The sequence below is a fragment of the Polistes fuscatus genome, unplaced genomic scaffold (genome assembly GCF_010416935.1).
Source record: "Polistes fuscatus isolate 324 unplaced genomic scaffold, CU_Pfus_HIC Scaffold17, whole genome shotgun sequence".
Lineage (NCBI taxonomy): Eukaryota > Metazoa > Arthropoda > Insecta > Hymenoptera > Vespidae > Polistes > Polistes fuscatus.
In genome coordinates, this window is record NW_025113075.1 from 955,932 (window position 1) to 970,346 (window position 14,415).

Sequence of the window (14,415 nt, forward strand, 5' to 3'; positions counted from 1 at the left end):
GACGATGCAACAACGACGATATACATACATACATACATACACAACAAGAACGGGGTTAATCGTATCGATTGTTTCTAATCGTAAATGATAAAGCATGATTAAATAAATATCTAACAAACGAATGAACTATCCTATTATTTCTGACGATAGAGAACAAAGAGAATTCACGATGGTTCGTTAAACTCAACTGAGAAATCCTTTATTCTCCTTTTTGTTTCATTTATTATACATGTGTATGTATAAACGCGTGTACGAGTGTGCGAGATACGTATAAAACGTGTAGACAACCATGACGAATCTAGGCCAATGTTGATTTCCATAACAAGCGATGATTTACCTTCAATTTAAAAAAATGGTCAGAAAGGAAAAAGAAAAAGAAAGTAGCATATAAGGTCAGACAAACGATATGCATATTTGAAGGAAAATTCCTGTAATCGAAAGCATTTATATTGGTACGGTGCGAAAGACAGTTAGAGTTGGGATTGACGTAATTACTAAACGGAACGGGATTGGTAGAGGGAGATGGGGGTTTTCGATTATTAGCATTTTAATGTTAGTGGTCAGGTTGGGTTAGGTGAAATTGTAAAATCGAAAGAAAAAAGGAGCAAAGTGCATGGTGGTGGTGCAATGGAGAGAAGGAAGATGAAGGATTCGGACCGAACGTTAAGCATCGTCGCGTCATGCATAATGCACGGAACATCGCACACCTGCTGCTCTTTCAAATATAAGAAGCTCTCTCTTCCTATCAGAGAAAGAAAGAAAGGAAAAGAAAGGAAGAAAGGAAGGAAGGAAGGAAGGAAGGAAGAAAGGAAGGAAGGAAGGAAGGAAGGATTCTTTCTACTTTTCTTTTGTCTTTTTTCTTCTAGTAGTCATCTCTTTCTATCATTCTATATTCTCTCTAGCACTTTCTCATTTTCGTTTTCCCTTACATAAGATTCGTCCTGGACCCCCGTCGTCCTGGTGCTAAGTACCTTGGGAGAGAAAGCAGACGGAAGAGGCTGAACAAGCCGGATTACGGATTAGGATCAATTTCGAGTAGGTACTCCAAGATATGCAGTGTCTTTACTCGCGGTCTAGAATTTATACCCCTTGGGAATCTATCGACGTAATATCATTCATTTGAATATCAAACGTTTTGATATTGCATTGTTAAACGTTAAATTAAATTAATCATATTTCATAAGTTAAATCAACAAAACGTTAAATATATTGATCGAGGGAAATTCAAATTATTTAGACATAAGGATCGATACATTTCTTGGCAGCAGAATGTTTTCTTTTAAAACAGTGATCCAAACGAAAAATTGCAACCCCATATATTCGTGATATACATTTATACTTAGAATCAGCCCTATGTTTTGGAGGGGGGATTTTGCACTAACCATATTCCATATTCACTGAGTATCTAACGTAAGCAGGACGTAACCGTATAAAAATCATTCTATACTACGCTATGAGAAAATGATCATAAATAAAAGCAAAGTAGCAGCGTACACAGGTAAGAAAGGGAGAAGTAAAATCTTTCGTAGAAAAGGAGATGGGTTAGTGAAACGTTGCTTTGGTGAGATCGACGTGCGCAAAAGATGAAATCTCATTTCTACGTACAAGCGTGCGCGGATTTCAGGATTTTTCTCTTCGGATGGAAAGAGAGAGGTGGAAAGGTTGAAAGAGGGAAAAGGAAAGCAGGGATCCCGCCGATCGGGACTGACTTCTTGCTCGCCATACAGAAGGATGAGGAGGAGGAAATCGGGGTGGTGGTGATAGTGGTGGTTATACGATATGGAGAGGGTTGGTTGATGCCTGACGAGAATGCAGTCTGGCTCGTTCGCGGGAGACACGCCGCTAAACTTTGGATGACGGCAGTTAACCGAAATCAGGCCGAATCGATTATAACGGTCGGATCGTTGCCGCGAGATAGCACGAATTGACAGGAGGGAATTTAATGGGAAATTCCCACCCACTTTGCTGTCCCACCCACCTATCGTTGTTGCTGCTGCTGCTGCTGTTGTCGCCAATGAAAGTTTGAACACGTTGCGGAGAAGAGCGATAGGAGTTGTCGTTCTCTCTATCATCCTCTCTCTCTCTCTCTCTCATTTTATATATCTGTACGTGTGCGTGTAAAGGTGTGAGAAAAAAGTAGAAAACAGCCAGAATAGCTGGTGAAAGAACCTTCTCGTCGTTGTCACGAGTTTGCCTGTCTCTTCTTTACTCTTCATCTACCTCATTTTTTCCATAGCTGTCCCTTGCCCCCCCCCCCAACTCCAACCCCTACCTACTTGTTCATTTTATATTTCTTTTTTTTCCCGTTTCCCTTTCCCTTTTCCTATTTTTTTCCTTACTTTTTCTTGCTTCTTCTTACTCGGCTCGTTAACGCGAAGTTTCAACGGAGGGAACGCCAAGGTCTTTGCCGGATATCACGTCACAGACTTTCAATTTCCGGAACACGAAAGTTGTGCTAGGTAATTGAGAACCGCTGGTTTCCATCTAACTCTCCCTCTCTCTCTCTCTCTCTCGCCCTCCCTTTCTTTTTTTCTTTTTGTATTATTTCTTTCTTTTTTCCTAGTTTATTCTTCTTTATGCAAAACGATCGTCGACACTGATCGAGGGTCCAAGATGCATCGCGAGAAAGTCTCTTTTTTAAAGGTTGACGTAAGAATAGATATAAATTCACATAAAGGTAAGGTAAAATATAGGAACGTTAGATATAATAGCGAATGAGGAAAGAAATAACAAAAGAAAGGGAAAAAATAACCTCGTATATATATGTATATATGTATATATCCCTTTTTTCGTGGTTACAACAAATATTCCGAGAGAAACGAATGCGAGAAACGCGTCGTGAAAAATTTTACGATATTGTACGAGATTCGTCAACGTCCCTGGTTATTTCCTTTGGAAAGATTGCAAGTTTTCCCGAGGAAAATGGAAAAAGTCGATTCGCGAAGGCCAGCTCTCAAGATCTGAACGAGTTATTTTCGTCTTACGTTAGGTTTCTAATTGATAATTTAAAATGACGTGTAATTGGATATTTCTTTTAAAAAGTCACACTCATTGGTAATTGTCTTCTTAAGAAAGTTGCGATCCGACCATTACAAGTTCTAAGGAAAACGGAAAATCAATCTTTCCATGTAATTATCCTTTCTGATTCCATGTTTTATCCATGTAATTAATATATAAAAGTTCAAAAGAAAAGATATCAAAAATTGGGTATAATCGGTGTTACCTTAGACACATAACGATAATCAGTTTTTCATTTTTTCGGGTCTTCGGGGAACGTTAGTTTTCAACGTTGTAATGATTTTAATAGTAGAAAGAGTATATGAACTAGTATAAATGTATGTATGTGAGTGTGTGTATCTTGTCTGAGGTTAGTATCAGAGCAGTATTATCGAAGGACAAAGTACAGTAGCCGGTGAGTGTGCCGAGTAGATATCGTGTAAGTCGGACTTAAACCTCTCCCGAGGCCTTTGCGGAGAACCTTCATTCCTTCCTTCCTTCGTTCCTTCCTTCGTTCCTTGCTTCTATCTTTCTCTTTTTCTTCCTTTCCCGTTTCTATCTTTCTCAAGCTCCTCACCTTTCGAGTAGAAACGGTTAGTAGCGCAGTTACACTCTCTAAAAAGTGCTCGCTTGGCTTTCTACTCTCATCTATCCAGCAGGTTACAAGCTCCCGAAATCGAGAACGTTGGTTCTTCCAACGGATGAACGAGGAAGTTACGAGAAATTGGGTTTGGGTTTATGCGATATCAAAATAATACAAAAATCCAAAGTAAAAAGATAACGTTATTACGATTTTTCTTATTTTGAGACAAAGTGTGCTATTATTTTAGCTTCCGGTCAATCAGGTTTAATTCTATTTCATTGTTTTATACATTATCCTGGCCAAGTTATATTCGACACAAGATGTACCTAAAATGATACACGCTTTAGGGCTTATTACCTTTACGAAATTTGTCAATATGTTTCTGTGTTTGTAACGGAGTAAGAGTAATGTGAGTGGTAGATTATGAGTAGCAGGATCACGAATCATAAGCCTGAAGTAACCGTGAGATGTGGATTGGTCAAGAGACTGTTAGGGATAGTACAGGTAATGGGAATAATGCGAATGGTAGAAATAGAAGTAGTGGGAGTAGGACGAATATTAAGCCATAAGCTAATGTGCAACGTGTACCCCGCACTAATACAAATGTAGTTATTAAAAATGATATTATCGATAACAATTTTAATGGTGCCAGTGAGACGGAACAATTACGATAAGCCATTTCTCTGTATGTTAATATTTAAACATTAAGCAAGATATATTTATAGGAAAATATAAAAAAAAATAGAAAAATTAGTATGAAAATATCGTAATACTATATTCTCCACAAGTTGCTATCACGCATTGATGCATTTATACCGTATAGAAAGGTTTACATTGCAAATCGTTCCTTTCATTCGAGATTGGTATGAATCAATTTAATAGACAGCGGATAATCGCGAACTGATCATTATTCAGCACGTTCATTAGGTTATCATGTCCGGACCAGTTCATGATTCGATCATTCGGTATCTCCTACACGATCTACACACATAACCGAATGATAAAGAGCCGGTTAACGTTAAATCTACCTGTCGACGCACCCCCTCACCAGACTATTGCAAGGATTCCACCATAAGATTAATTATAGCAAACATCGATTGATGGTTGTAGGTAGAAGGAGACGCGTTCTCGTCACATTCCAATTTACGATGATTCCAATCCCTAACTCAAGAAACGGGATAAAGTAACGGCACAGTTAATCGAATCTATTCGATCTTAAACGCGTTATCACGGCACGGTTTCGCAACAATTCAAACTATGAAACAACGATTATATTCTGTCTTGTATTTTTTTTTTTTATTAACATCCTCTTACAATTAGTAAAGATATTTTTAAAGGTTATTAAGAAGTAATTATTGTTGGAGGATGAAGAAAGGTGAGAAAAAAAGAAAAAAAAAAGAACTTGCGAGAGAACGAACGGGGATGACGGGGATGGGGTTGGGGATGGGGATGAGAGGGTTGAAGAAAGAGAAACAGAAAACTAACCCACTAACGAACGACGAACGAGAAATAAAGAAACAAATAGGAATAAAAAAAAGAAAGGGAAAAGGAAAAAAAGGAAAAAAAATGGCAAAACAAGAGGAGGAACGGGTTGCATCGTCCGGGACGGTCCGCAGTTTCAAAGGTTTTGAAAACATTGTAAACCCCGCCTCCTACTCTGTGTACGCGGGGATATACGTACGTGGGGATACAAAGATAAGAGCTAAACTAGCGACGACCGACGTGTACAACACGCTGGGTTTCGTATTGTTGTGTCGTTGTCGAGGTGAGCTCGCTAGTAATGAAAAGAACTCCAAACTCTGCCTGCCTCTGTAGTATTTCGCTTCTTCTTTCCTCTTACCCTCCTCTTACCCTCCTCTCACCCTCCTCTCACCCTTCTCTCACCCTCCTCTTATCCCCCTAGCCACCCATTCTTTCTCTTTCTGCCTACTTTATTTTCTATCTTTCTTCTTCTTCTTCTTCGTATATATGGCAAGCCAACGCAGAGTAAAAGAGAAAACAGACGAACGTCCATTCCCTTTCTCTTTCCTCCTCTTATTTTACCCCTCTTCACGATTTCTCTCTTTCTCTCTTTTGCTCTCATGTTTCTTCTTGCACTGGGTTGTGTTCGCCCTCTTGTTTTAATCACGACGCCACAAAGTACACCATTGTCTTTCCACAATCGGTCCTGAGAAACTACCCCTAGGAAGGCTATAGTCCAACTCTTTTTCTATCTATCTCTTTCTCTCTTTCTTTCTTGTTTTTTTTTACCTCTCTCTCTCTCTCTCTCTCTTTCCTTCCCTATCTCCCTTTTACTCTATGCTTCAGTCCGGCGTGAGTAGATCGTAGAAAAATTCGCCTGAGAAAGCAAACTGTTCATCGTCGCGCGCGACCTGCATCCGTTTTCTTCGATACTGATCCTCTTTTCTCTCTCTCTCTCTCTTTTTCTTTATCTACCCCCCGACCCCTTCACTCGGTGTTCCTTTTTTGTTTTTTTTTTTGCTGCATGCTTTCTTTTCTTTTCAAGAATAAAAATAAAAGGGCACACACGCGAAACAAAAAGGAGAAAAATAGGAAAAAGGAATCCCAAAGAAGAGGAATTTTGTCAGAGAACCATTGTCCCTTTTTCCATTCCGCACCCCCGCCTACCTAACCCTTTTTAGCGCTCGATAAATTTCTGCTTGGTTATTAACCGATTTTCGTGGTACGATTTTTCATGGAAAACCGATAGGATTTATAGTTTTAATACGTGCACGACGAAGAAGGGTGTTAAGGGAAAAGACAGTTGGGGGAGGGGGAGGGGTGACGAAAGGATAAATTGAGTAGGACGCGCTTATCGTTGCAGAAAGAAAGAAAGAAACGAGAATGAGAGAAATGGAAAGAGAAAGAGAGAGTGAGGAACGGGTGGATGGGGAAGGTGGTGGAGGGCCAGGGCCAGGGGGCGGGGGCAGGGGCAGGGGAAAGTGTATCGATCGTACCGATCGCGTTTCATGGAAATTTGCGAAACGTTCTGTTCCACCGCGAACATCTACGTGCCGGATTGGTTTGTAATTCTATTACGTCGTCGGCGAGCCGTGGTAAGAGCAACCGAGATGTGTATACACGTGGACGGCTTTACAAGAAAATGCATTTGGGAATGTTCGTTCGATTGAGAGAGAGGGAGAGAGAGATATAGAGATAGATAGAGGGTCTATCGGGTTTTAGTTTTAGATCCAATTGAACACATTTCCCTCCCACTGTTCGATATTAATAACTACAAATGTACGGGGTTTAGATGTATCATTCCCCTTTCTCGAATTTATTCAATTTTAACTAGCACGCGTATAAAAAGGAAAAAATAAAGTAAAAATAAATGAAAGAAAGAAGATAAGAGAAAGAGAGAGTGATAAAGATAGGACCGTGAACACGCCCTAGCAAATCTTTTAGCGCGTTCGTTTAAGGAATGAAACGAAGAGGGGTAAGGGTTGTTCGCGGGGGTTGAGGGTTCGATATAGATGACAAAGAATCTCGCGTTTGAAGGTTGAGAGTCTCTGAAGTGAGACAGAGTAGAAAGAAGGTACGACGACGACGACGACGACGACGACGACGACGACGGGAGAAGGGAAGATTTTCTTTCTGAAGTATCTAAACGAGCAACGCGCACGAAGAGAGTTAGAGACGGGACGGGAGAAGGTGGAGGAGGGTTGAGGTAGGTTGGGTGGGTGCTGGTAGAAGCTTTCGAGACAAACGGCCGTAAGTTGTTGGCGTTGGCTGTCGGGGGTGCATGGGGGGCATGCAAGGGGTAGTGGAAGTACCTAGTTGCACTACTACTATCATCGCTACGATTACTAACACACACTTACACGCACACACACATACACAAAAGTAAGAGAACGAAGGTCGGTGGAAGAAGGCAAACGTAAGGGGGAGACGAAGTTGTGCACTGGTGTAAGAGGGGAAGAGAGGACAAGTAATTTCCTTGGAGGAGGCGTGAGGTGCATGCCGAAGAGTGAGAGAGAGAGGGACAGAGCGAGAGAATAGGGGTGGGTTTCGAAGGGTTGGGCTGACTAGCTGCGCCGTGCAAAGAGGTGTAGGTGGAGGGTGGTCCAAACTAAACTAAATAATATTGATGGCCAACGGAAATTGAAAGCCGTTAAGGTCTTCGCTCGATGTGAACTGCGAAAACGCGGCGCGCGGAACCCTGAGCAGAACGAAACGCCGTTGGTGCATAAATAAGACGACGTTGGTATTAGGATTAGGTCAATGCCTCTCAATAGTGAATTCGTGAATATGATTTTACGCGAGAGAGAGAGAGAAAACGTATTTTTATTTTTATTTTTATTCTATTTGATTTGATTTCTCTTTAACGATAAGTATCATCGATTCGTTCGGTCCAAGAATGAGATTGATAAGGAGAAAATGAAGAAGAAAATTCATTTGCCAGCATGAAATTTATTTTTTATCGTTGAAAAATGATAAACCTCGAAATGTTTTATGCTTATCATAAACTTATTCAATGACATTATCTTTTTCGATGCTTTCTCAGTCATTCCTGCAAATCGATGAACTGTCATAATTCTTTTTTTGGGAAATAAGCTTGAATAAGGCGAAATAAAAAAGGGGAATCGTTTACTGTTGTTAAGGGTCAAGTGTATGCGTGCGTAAGTACTAACATACTTACTTACTTACAATGATGCGAAAAGAGAGAAAGATAGGGGGAGGGGAAAAAAGTCTTCCCATACGGCTTTTCCAAGTGGTTTCGTAGAAACACCAAAAGTTTTGCGGTACAAGCCTCGAATCGTTGGTTCATGCAAATTCGACGTGGATGTATAGTACAAATGCTGAAAAATGGCCGGCTTAAAATATGCGAGAGTGTACCGGCGGCGATAGGTAAAGTTCTCGGCGCAATGCGCGTAATAAGCCTTTCCGATGTGTTTCAAAACCGTACCGTAGGACTCCTCTCTTTCTATTTTTCTTCCGGAGAAGCTTCAAAAGCCGAGACTTCTTTTTTTTTTATTTTTTTTTCACGCGTTCTTTAATACACCCATATTTCGTCCGTTTAGTATTTTACGTATCTGCTATTATCTGCAAAAGGTTTTCAAAAGAAACCGCGTAGTAGTTATTTCATATTTTTTAGCCGAACAAATAGTGTCTTAGCGTCTTAGAAATTCTAACAGTCGTTAAACAAATGTTATTTCTAAAAATGCCATAACGTGGAATATCCGATATAGCTGTTAAACAATTTTTCGTACGATATCAAATTCTCCGGACAAAGATTACCATTTTTTTTCGTATATCTAACCGAGTAGTAGTAGTAGGAAGTTATAAGTAGGAAGGAGACTCGGGGAATGGATTTACGGATGCCTTTCTATCGATATTACCTTGTCCGATATATTCGTATCGCAGTCGTAGCAAACTCACTCACTTTCCTTTACGCTTATCGGTGGTAGCCACGTTCGAGGATGGAAATACGTCGATTAATCTTCCAACCTCGAGAGCGATTGTATCGATGCGCGTAAAACAACTCTCGAGACGCAAACCATCCATACGTATACACTTACACATGCTTATGTATATGTATATATGTATCTATATAGATATATTTGGGAGAGGTTAGAATAGGATGGGGAGGTAAGAAGAGCAACGGCTTTAATTTCGAAGGGTCGTTATCGAAACGGGTAGATATCCATCGGGCCTGCTACGTCACGAAGCATCGCGAAATTTACGGGTCGATGGATGCATCTTTCGCAGGATGCATCGAGAAAGAGAAAGATCGGGCGGGAGAAAGAGAGAGAGAGAGAGAGAGAGAGAATTTTCAAGATCCCGAAGAAGGATCATTCATTCGAGATATCGTTTTGGTGTGGTGCGCAACGATGAAAAGAGAGAAATCTTGCCTTGGCTTCGTTATCCTGACAATGGCCGATGCCGGAATCCAAAGAGCACTTCCTCGTTCCAACCTTTCTAACGCCTTAGACTTTCACCCCCTTACTCTTTACCTACCTCCTCCACACGCCGTTTTTTATCTTTTTCTCTTTCCTTTTTTCTCTTCAAGATTCCCGACTATCCGAAATCCACGCTCGTTCAACGATGCGGGAGGGAGGGAGGGAGGGAGCGGTAGGGGTTCTCCATTAACGCGCAACCCGCACCAACCCCCTTCTTCTTTTTCTCTTTTTCCATCCAACCACCATCAACCAGCAAGCAACGATGCAACCCCAAGCAACCAACGACCGGCCGCCGATGCACGCATAATAGCGGCAAAGCCGTGCTGCCATAAAGCGGTACCCGGTCATAAAGGCCTCTCCTTCAATCTGAGAACGCGAATAGAGGAAAAGCAGAAATCGGAATGAGAATACACCCACTACTCCTTCGTATATTTTCTCTCCTTTTCCTTTCTTTCTTTTTTTTTTCCCACTCCCCAAGCCCCTCTTCCTCCTACTTCTTTCTCTATTTCTGTCCTTTTTTCTACGTTTCGCAATCGTCCCACGAGATAGATAAAGAGAAAGAAGACGAGAATGAAGCTTCAAGGAATTTCTCGAGGTTACGTGAAAGAAAAAGCTCCCCCCTCCCTCCCCCTCGCCCTTGTAGAAGGGCTCGGGCTCGGGCTGGAAGTGCGAGGGGGGCGGGGACTGAAGATAGGAACGAGTTGTGCAGAGATAGAAAGAAGGACAAAAATGAAAGAAAAAGGGGAAGAAAGAAGGTTGAAAAAAACACAAGGGAATTCTTGATCTCTTAGCACGGTGACGCTTTTAATTCACGAAACGCGCGCTCGTCTCTTTTAATCGCACCTCCTATCGCCCCCTCCTCTCTCCCTATACCCCATCCCTTTACCCTCAATTTTTACATTCCACCCCTTTTTCCAGCGACTCTTTTATTTATCTGTCTTGAACTTTTTCTTCTTTCCCCTAGCCTTACTCGCACGCTCGTCACCCCTTTTTACCCCGTATTTTTCTTCCTATCTTTTTTTTTATACATATATGTGTGCGTGTTTTATTTTCTTTTTTTTATTTTCGTACGCTCGGTCTACTATTTTGTTTTTCTTTCCCGTTAGACATCTTTGGTCGGTGGCTTTGTACTAGAACGGTATTAGAATCTTTGATGTAGAATAAAAGAGGGGTTGGGTGGATGATAGAAGAGGAGACGATAAAATCGTTCGATTAAATATAAATCAGTAGGATTGGTGGGTTCGTTCAAAGGAATTCCTGGGTTTGTCTCCCTTCATCTCTCTCTCTCTATTTCTGCGACGATAAATTATACGAATCGGAGAACCACTTTGCGCTTATACATTATGTAAGAAGGGCATGATATTTGAAGACGGTCGAGTCCTTCGAAAATGATGAGATAACATCTGGGGGGATTACCAGTGCTTTCTGTTAATCGAATAATCCACTCTAGGTGATATCCAACGTCACTTAAACTTATAACTTAGCAATTGTAATCGTTCGAAGTTCAAGATTTCGAACGTTTTCTTGTTAAAGGTCGCATTTTATTTCTTATTTCTATGTAATAATTTATACGAAGAGTATTTCTAGTCTGTAACCGGTGGTCTATATTTTTTATATAATACTTGAAAGACTCCCCCTCCCTCCCACTTTAATTTGTTTGTCGTTTAAATGCACGACATAGGAAAGTTAAGAAGTCGGGCAGCCCTTTTTTTTTGTTTTCGTGTTATAGGTGGGAAGTATGGGTTTGAAGAGAAATACGAAAGAATAGGAGGAACGGAGGATAGAATTGGTAGTCGATGGCTTGCAGCCAATGCAAAGGAAACAAAACCAACAAGAAGAAGAAGAAGGAGGAAGAGAAGAAGGAAAAGAAAGGGAATTTCTGTCTTCTAGATTTTCCCTAGACGAAAGCCAAGGACCGAGTTACGAGAGTCTTATATTTCAATTTGTCGAGTCCGGCATAAAATCGCGTTTTACGAGTCGTCGTTCGTGTTTCCAACCCTTCACGTCGATCTTCCACGAATCATGGAAGGATCTCGTGGAAAATTTTCTACGACGATTAAGCGTTAAGGATTTTTTTCTATTTGTTTTTATATCGTTCAATATCGTCGATGAAATCGAAGGGTTGGAAGATAATGTTCGACGTTGTTAACGCCAACGATATATTTTGCGAATTTATTATTAACATTTATTAAATATCTCGTAATAAAATCGAAAAATTATTTAATTGTAAGATAAAAAATAAAATAAAAGTACTCTATTCGATGGAGGGAGAAATTAGAATGAGAAATCGAAAGAAAAAGGGGATGCAAAGCGTAGTAGTAGGGATAGTTTAGCAAGAATGAGAGAAAAGGTAGAGAAGGTGGGGGGGGGAGGAGGGAGGTAGACAAAGACTCGAAAAGTAGGAGACGGACGTAAAGTGTCCTGAAGGAGAACGGGAAGAATGATAGGAACGGAAAAAGAGAGAGAGAAAGAGAGAAGGTAGGCGTTGGTGCATGCGCAAGAATTTCACACGTGAGCCCGCGAACTCGCGATAGGGTCGCCTTTAGCGCGAGACTTCCTGGTGTTCAGTGTCGTGCGCGGTTTCGTACGCGACGCTTCGTCGTTGTGTTTATCGTCGTCGTCGTCGTTGTTGTATATTAGTTAGTTAGTTAGTAGTTCGTCTAGTATTCCGTCGTTATTCTTCGTATTTTCGAATAAACTTCGATGATAATTTTCAACGATACTTTACGAAAATACGATACCTATTCGTATAATTATTTGAATATTTTTTATATTTTCTTTGTTATTGGATAAACAGGAAATAATTATTTTATCGAATTTTTCTGTTATTTCGTTGAATTCATTTCTAATGAAATTTAATATAAATATGTCGAGAAAAGTGGTCTTATTTTTAAACAACAAAACTCGTACGACTTTTGTTACGTCTACGATAATATACGTTGTTCTTTGAAAGGTCACGTTTTTTTTTTTTTCGAATGTTCGTTTATTCGTACGTTTTGTTTATTTTGGTTCGTGATGCGAAGCTTTTACAAAGAGGAAATCTTTCGTAGGAGAAGAAGTAATAGAAGTGATCGAGAAAGGCGATGGAAGAAGTTGGAAGAAGAAAAAGAATAAGAAAATAAGATCTTATTCTTCGTGTAATTAAATTCCCTCCAAAGGTGTGTGCTCTCTAAATCATCCTAATTCGAAAAGAAAAAAGAAATAAGGGGCTACGAAATTTACCCTCGCCACGATTCGTTTCAATTATCTGTCGGAAAATCTTCAAAAAGAGATTCAACGTGTATACGACGTGAATAAAAGCGTGAATATTAGGATTTCATATTTTTTCCTTTTGTCATTTTCGAAACGGATATATATATATATATCTTTCGAGGATTAAAGTGTGTTGTTTTAAGAACGATAAAAAAAAAAAAAGAAAATAGAAATTGGATCGAATGAATGAGCGAACAAAAAAGAGAAAGGATTCAATGGTAGATAAATCCTACAAAGGTGGTAATAGTAGAAGTAGTAGTAGTAGTAGTAGTAGTAATAACAGTACTAGTAATAGTAGTAGTAGTGATAATAGTTGAATCGGATTTATTCGAAAAAGGCGATTATCATCGTGTTATTTTCGTGAATTGATTAATTCGATCTACTTCGATGACCAACCAATCCTCTCAACCTTCCCCATTCCCCCCTTCGTTCCCGGTGATCTAACCGATAAGTGGCACTTCGGCATATAACACCCGTGACGATCTAGTGCGTGAAATCTCAGAGCGTAATGACTCCTGATTGGAGGTGGAAGGTCCTGAGTTCCGTTCGAACACGCTCGAGGGACACCTAAATCGAGAGAGAGAGAGAGAGAGAGAAAGCATTTCCTGTATAATTGGAAGTACCATAATGACAAGGTGCACGCTACCTGTGCAAACGACTGCGTGACACCAAAAAAGAAACACAGAAAAATATAAAGACGTGGGAGCGTCGTAACTGAGCAAAAGTTAAAAAAGAAAAAAAAACGAAAAAACTAGAAAGAGAGGAAATCGAAAAAAGGATCGAGGAAGAATCGGAGCACATTCGATGCAATTTTCAAAGTAAAAAGGAAGGCAAAAAGTGACCCTCGTAACGGCAACAACTCTTCGCGCCAAAGCGCTGGGACGTGGCAGGATTTAATTAAGGAGTAAGTGTCCTACCATATTCTCTCTCTCTCTCTCTCTCTCTTTCTCTCTTTTCCTTTTTTTTGGTCTCTTTTATTATTATTATTATACCGATAGCCCATTGTCCTTCTTTTATCTTTATATTTTTGTTCTTTTAAGTATCCGTAGTACTATAATTTATTTTCACGATGCGTTTCCGGTCGCGGTCTAACATTTATCTTCTTAATGATCTTCCTTGACGATCCTTTAAAATCCTCTCATCGAGAAAAATCTAAATCCTTTACTTTTTTTTTTTTTCTTTTGTCTTTAAGCGCAAAAAGAAATAAAAAAAACAATTAATCGTTATTTACTTCAGATATCGTTACTAAGATTATTATCTTAAACTTTTTACCTAATCTTTTTAATTGAATGTTTACAATATTTTCTTTATTTTCTATTTAATTAAATATTTATTCAGTTAACTTCTTTAGTTAGTTTTATACTTGGAATACGTGCACACGTGCATCTATTCGAGTTATGGAAAGTGACGATTCACCGAGATTATTATCGAACAAATATCGCAACTTTAGAGTCAAGATCTTGAAAGTAAATTTCGCGTAGAGAAATAGAAGAAGAAAGAGATGAAGAAGAAGAAGAAGGAAGGGTAGAGTGGTGGGTGGTAGGCACGAGGAAGGGGGAAGGGGGTATAGAGACACGTAATGTAATTTGGAACACCGGTGTGCGTTATATAACTTTATGGAACGAATAAACTTTTAATAGCTTCGTGATATGCATGGTCCAATCGTAATTTCAAAATATTCCT

At 39.8% G+C, this 14,415-nt stretch overlaps 1 protein-coding gene across 6 annotated transcripts in view; it reads left to right on the forward strand.

Annotated features, from left to right (window-relative positions):
- Window positions 1-12,029: 12,029 nt before the first annotated feature.
- Window positions 12,030-14,415, forward strand: part of LOC122515038 (zeta-sarcoglycan-like) — a 186,302-nt gene continuing 183,916 nt past the window's right edge. The window contains exons 1-2 of one of the 6 annotated variants that reach the window (XM_043632172.1): window positions 12,030-12,227; window positions 12,531-13,636. The gene's annotated coding sequence lies outside the window, so the exon portion shown is untranslated. Of the gene's footprint in view, window positions 12,228-12,312; window positions 13,637-14,415 lie in introns of those variants that run through there. The other 5 variants (XM_043632174.1, XM_043632173.1, XM_043632175.1 and 2 more) reach the window with 5 other exon arrangements.